This window comes from Camellia sinensis, chromosome 1 (assembly GCF_055761805.1).
Source record: "Camellia sinensis isolate YWXY chromosome 1, ASM5576180v1, whole genome shotgun sequence".
NCBI classification, from domain to species: Eukaryota; Viridiplantae; Streptophyta; class Magnoliopsida; order Ericales; family Theaceae; genus Camellia; species Camellia sinensis.
The window spans coordinates 146,500,090-146,506,575 of NC_138961.1; positions in this window are offsets into that span (position 1 = coordinate 146,500,090).

The window sequence follows — 6,486 nt, forward strand, 5'->3', positions numbered from 1 at the left end:
CCTTAATGCCCACCTTGAATGCATCATAATGCAATTCGAAAGATTGTGTAAAACTAGGTATAACCAAGGTATAACCAACAATGGTGTAGTTATCAGTTTTTGTTTGATTACTGCAAAAACTTGATTTGCTTCTTCTGTCCACATAAACTTCCCCCATTTCATAGAATCTATGATTAGGGCCATGATGGTGCGGAAGTATGAAATGAATCACTGGTAAAAAAAAAAGTGAACCCATGAAAACTACGAACATCGAACAAGGTCTTTGATTGGGGTCACTGTCTGCCTTTACCTTAGATTCATTTATTGAAACTCTATCCTTGGAAACTACATAACCAAGGAACAAAACTTTATCTATCATGAACACACATTTGTTGGTTGCTCCAAAAAGCTTTTCTCTCTATAATACTATTAATACATCTCGAATATGTTGCACATATAAATCTAGAGTAGGACAATAAATTAGGATGAGGGCATTGGATAGTCCAAACGTCATAACCAAACCACTTGAAACCGTCCTCATGTGTCTTAAAAGCTGTCTTCTACTCATCACCAGGTTTTGATTCGAATCTAATGGTACCCACTCTTAAGATCCAACTTAGTAAATAACTTAGCTCATGCTAACAGATCAAGTAGATCGTCTAATTTAAGAATCATAAGATGGTATTATAGTGTGATTTTCTTAATGGCTTGGTTGACAATACACATGTGCCACGTCCCATTTTTCTTAGGCATAAGTAAAAGCAGATGTGCACAGGGGTTAATGCTTTCTCTAATGAAACCCTTGGACAATAACTCTTCAACTTGACACCTTAACTCCTCATGCTCCTTTGGACTCATTTGATAATGGGCCCTATTGGACAAACTCGAACCAGGTACCAAATCGATTTGATGTTGTATATCTCGCAAAGGGGGTAATCCCTCATGCAATTCTGTGGGGAACACATTAGTAAACTCCTTTAATAAGAGTTGTACAAGTTCAGGTACATCCCTTTTTGTTTTCTCGGTTGAACCCTCATTTGCAACCAATATGAAAAACAACTTCATCTTTGCAATCTTTGCTTCGAACTGTGCCATTGTCAAAAGGCTGTTGCTACCTTCTTTAGTTTTTGGTTTGGGTGCAATCTCTTTTGTAGTGAGCATCACAATTTTGGTAGAATTGAACATCACAATTTTGGTGGAATTGAACACTTCTAGGAATTGCTACAACCATCATGCTTGATAAGATGATCATATTGTCATGGTCTCCTTAAAAGAAGATGGCAAGCATTCACCACTACTACATCACACCACAATAGATCTTTGTATTTGCAGCGAATGGAGAAAAAAAAATCAAATAACATTTATTCACTTTTACCCCATTTCCCATCTTGAACCACCCCAACTTATAGGAATTAAGGTGCTACTTTGTCTTCAACCTCAATTTCTTTACAACTTCCTTGGACACTACATTCTCAACTGCTCGAATCACTCACAAATTGACACACCTTGCCATCGATAGTGCAAGTGGACTGGAAGATTTTATTGTGTAACCAAGAATCTCCATCGCCTTCTCAAGGGGCTAGGCAAACCCTTTAAACAACCAAAAGTGGATCATGATTTCCTGGAATCTACTTTTCTTCCACGTCAGATCCATCACAATTAGGTGTGCGCTCTGAGTTATCATTCTGATCCTCAAGTGACTCTTTTGTCTTTAGAAGTAGGGCTTTTCCAGGGTGATCTCTTTTTCTACAATCTGCAAAATATTGGACAATCTTCACTGTATTTAAATAAATAAATTATGTTTGTGTACTAAACTATAAATAGAATACAAAAGAAAAATAGGAAAGGAGAGAGAATGTTTGATTACAAAAATCAAACTAGAAATAAAATTAAATAAATAAAAAACATATTTTTATTTTGTTACAAAAACAAAATGAAAATCTGATTTAAATAAATATATAAATAACTAACAGAAAATAATTAAACAACTTACTTGATTAATTCTTGAATAATATTCTGATTAAGTCCAGTGTCCGACACTGTGTCCTTAAGATAGATTCGTCATCTCCACGGTGCTTTCAGAATATGGACGTCTATCTCCCAAGATAAAATGATCAATCAACGAAAAATAGCAGCACTACAAATTTTTCGTACAACAAACACAATAAGTGTTTATACTCTTTCTCACAAAAATTTAGATGCAGCAAAATACAGAGAGCATTAGCAAATCAGGGACAGAAAATTGAATAAAAACATCAAATGAGGGCTAGTCTACTTATAGATGTAGTGGCACTCTTTTATTTTGAATTGAACAGGTACTAAACCTGTTATTTGAATTGGTAGTGTTTGGACAGATAACTGAATCTGTTTGGGTTTGAAATTTAAACAAATTTGAAATCTGTTCGGGTGGAACAGATTTGAATCTGTCCGGCTAGTGAACCTGTACAAAACAAATTCTGAAAAGGTGCAACAATTTTGAATTCAAAAATTGAAATTTAAATTGGATAGATTTTATTTTACCAAAAAATAAAATTGATTTCAAATGTTTTTGGCCTAAAAAAATTAGTATTGGATCGAACAAGCCCAACCCAACCTCACACCACGCACTCGCGCCTAAGCCCAGGCCCAGCCCGACCGACCGAACGGTGGCGGTGCACACGTGTGTGGTAATTTTTGGATCCAATGGGTCTAGCCCATTTTGCCTATAACCTCCCTCTCTAGAAAACTTGGGTGCCCCTTGGGCCTACCCCAAGTTCCAACTCCAAGCCTTATAAACCCACTCAAAGTTTTCTACCAAATCAATGTGAGACAAGCCAATATTCAAACCTTAAGGAATTTTCACCAAAGACTCCATTTCCATGGAGCTCACTTTGGCTTCAATTTCCCATTCACCCGATAATGATTTTGAGCAACCAAATATACCACATGAATCACAACGCAACATAGAACACGTTAACACTTAGACCCGCCAACTTTGGCTCACGGGTCCCACCTAAAAAATAGATCAAAGTTAAGAAAAAATTCTATTTTTACCCAATTTTTTCAAAACATTTCTAACAATCCCCCACATGAATGGAATTTGATGACAACGAAAATGCAACAATATGCAGACTTTGTCAAAAGAGTATAAATCAAAAATATCTTGCATCCGGATCGGTAGCTTTCGGCCTTGAACCTTCCCTAGTGATAATCTATCGGACTTACTAGCTAACCAATGGACACGATGCCTTGCATTATTCAACCGTTTGTGTAAGCCAAGACAATAGATTTCACACAAAATATCTTCTAACACATCGTGGTTCTCACTGTTGTGTTCATTTTGGCCTTCAACGCTCCTGGTTTTTATGAGTGCTTCTAGATAATATAACCTCTTTATTCTCATAGAACCGGCCCCAGTTCAACACTCATATAGGTGATTCTTATTTTGAGTATTGCCTTATACTCATCTTGATTTTTTTTTTTTATGCCTAAATGAAGATATAAGTAATCATTAAAAGCAAAGATTATCCTCAGACCCCTGCATACAACACATGTTGCAGATATCACTCTCACCATAGGAATGGGTAGGGAATTTTAATCCCTTGGCGATTTCTAGAGAGCCACGCATAACTTAGTTGTTCCTTTGAACTTAGTTCTTGGGATCTCCAATCATATAAGTAGGGTTACCATTATGATGACTCTTATGTAATAGGCTTTAAACCCATCCCCTTGGATGAACTATACACTTGCTCTTTTGTCAAATATTTTGTTAACGGATCCGCAATATTCTCTTTAGATTTTATATAATTTATTGAGATTATTCCATTTGATAGCAATTGCCTTACGGTATTATGTCAACGACGAATATGTCGTGACTTATCGTTATTGTGCCCTACCTATTGCAGATTGACTATCACAATGAATGCAAATAGCTGGCACAGGTTTTGGCCACATTGGAATATCTTCTAAGAAGTGACGAAGCCATTCTGTTTTTTCTCTAGCTTTGTCTAAAGCAATGAACTCAGATTCCATTGTGGATCGTGCAATGCATGTTTGTTTCGTAGATTTCTAAGAAATAGTAGCGCCTCCCAGAGTAAAAACATATCCACTAGTGGATTTTGAATCTTTAGTATCCGATATCCAATTGGCATCACAATAACCTTCGAGTACTGCTGGATATCGAGCAAAGTTCAAACCATGATCACGGGTATATCTTAGATATCTAAGAACCCGAATGATCACTTTCCAATGGTCTTCTCTGGGATTACTAGTGTACCTACTCAATTTATTGACAACATAAGCTATATTAGGACGAGTACAATTCATTAAATACATTAGACTTCCAATGATTTGGGAGTATGTTAACTGAGACACCGCATCGCCTTTATTTTTCGATAAATAAAGACTGATGTCTACAGGTGTTCTAGCTACATTCATATCATCCTTGAAAAATTTACCAAGAATTTTCTCAATATAATGTAATTGAGATAATGCATATCCGTCAGATGTTTTAGTAATTTTCATTCCTAATATAACATCTACAACCCCCATATGTTTCATATCAAATCTTCTATTAAGTATTTGCTTAGTTGATTTAATCATGTTTTGATTGTTTCCATTGATAAGCATGTCATCCACAAAAAGACAAACTATGACATATCCTTGGTCAGTGTTTTTAACATAGACGCACTTGTCACATTTGTTTATCTTAAACCCATTAGTAAGCATAGCGTGATCAAATTTTTCATGCCATTGCTTAGGTACTTGTTTTAATCCATAAAGAGATTTCACAAGCCGACAAACTTTCTTTTCTTGCCCCAGTACTACAAACCCTTCGGGTTGCTCTATATAGATCTTTTTATTTAGATCACCGTTTAAGAAAGTTGTCTTAACATCCATTTGATGTATTTCTAAATTAAACAATGCTGCTATAGCAATAAGCATGCGAATGGATGTTATTTTTGTCATAGGGGAATATGTGTCAAAATAGTCCAGACCTTCCTTTTGTCTGTAACCTTTTACTAAAAGTCTTGCTTTATACTTGTCTATTGAACCTTCTGTTTTCATTTTTTTCTTGAATAGCCATTTATATCTAAGAGGTTTAGAATCGGGTGGAAGATCCACCAATTCGCTAGTATGATTTTGCATAATGGATTCAATTTCATTATTAACAGCCTCTTTCCGCAAAGGTGCTTCAGGACCTGTCATTGCTTCCTTAAAGCTTTGAGGTTCATTTTCTAACAGGTATGTCAGAAAATCTGGACCAAACGATTTGATGTTCTTGCTCTCTTACTTCATCTTGGTTCATCATCAGTTAAATCATGTTGGTCGAAACCATTACTAGTCTCTTGTGTTTGATTGTTATTAGTCTCTTGACTTTGTGTATAATCATAAGTTTTTTTTTCTGTGAACTTAATTCATTTCCTTTCTTGTAAAGAAAGACATGTTCAAAAAACACAGAATTCCTTGACCCTATAATAGTGTTCACATTTATATCAGGTATTTCTGATTTATAAGTCAGAAACCGATATGCATTACTATTTTGAGCATAACCAATAAACACATAATCCACTGTTTTTGGTCCAATCTTAGTTTTTTTAGGAACATGAACTTTAACTTTTTCCAAATACCCCCACACTTTTAAGTATTTGTAGGAAGGCGGTCGACCTTTCCACAATTCATAAGGAGTGCTATTAGTTTTCTTGTGGGGTATTCTGTTAAGAACACAATTAGCAAACAATATTGCTTCCCCCCACAAGTTCTGTGGTAAGCCTGAACTTAGTAATATGGCATTCGTCATTTCTTTAAGGGTTCTATTCTTCCTTTCGGCAATTCCATTTTGCTGTGGAGAATAGGATGCTGTAGTTTGATGAATAATGCCATGTTGTGCACAAAATTCATTTAAAGGTGCATCATATTCACCACCCCTATCACTTCTAACCATTTTAATGGTTTGTCCAAGTTGATTTTCAACTTCTGTTTTGTAGAGTTTAAACATTTCTAAGGCTTCATTTTTACTTCTAAGTAAATAAACATAACAATATCTTGTGCAATCATCGATAAATGTTATGAAATACTTTTTGCCTCCTCTAGTTTGAACAAATTTCAAATCACATACATCTATATGAATTAATTCTAGAGGTTCGGTTTTTCTTTCAACCGATTCAAATGGAGCCTTAGTTAGTTTCGCTTCTACACAAATCTCACATTTGTGATTAGGATCAATTTCAAACTATGGTATATAATCCAAATCAATTAATCTACGCAAAGGATCAAAATTCACATGTCCTGATCTACCATGCCATAAATTCAACTCAAGAATATAAGCAAAAGATGTGTCATTCTTATTAATAGCAACTTTTGGTACAACCGTCATTACATTTAACTTGAAGAGACCATCACTCATGTATCCCTTACCCGCATACATACCACTCTTTGTTAATACAAATTTATCAGACTCAAAGACAAGCCTAAAGCCATTTTTACTTAACAAAGGACCAAAAACTAAATTCTTCTGGATGTCTGGTA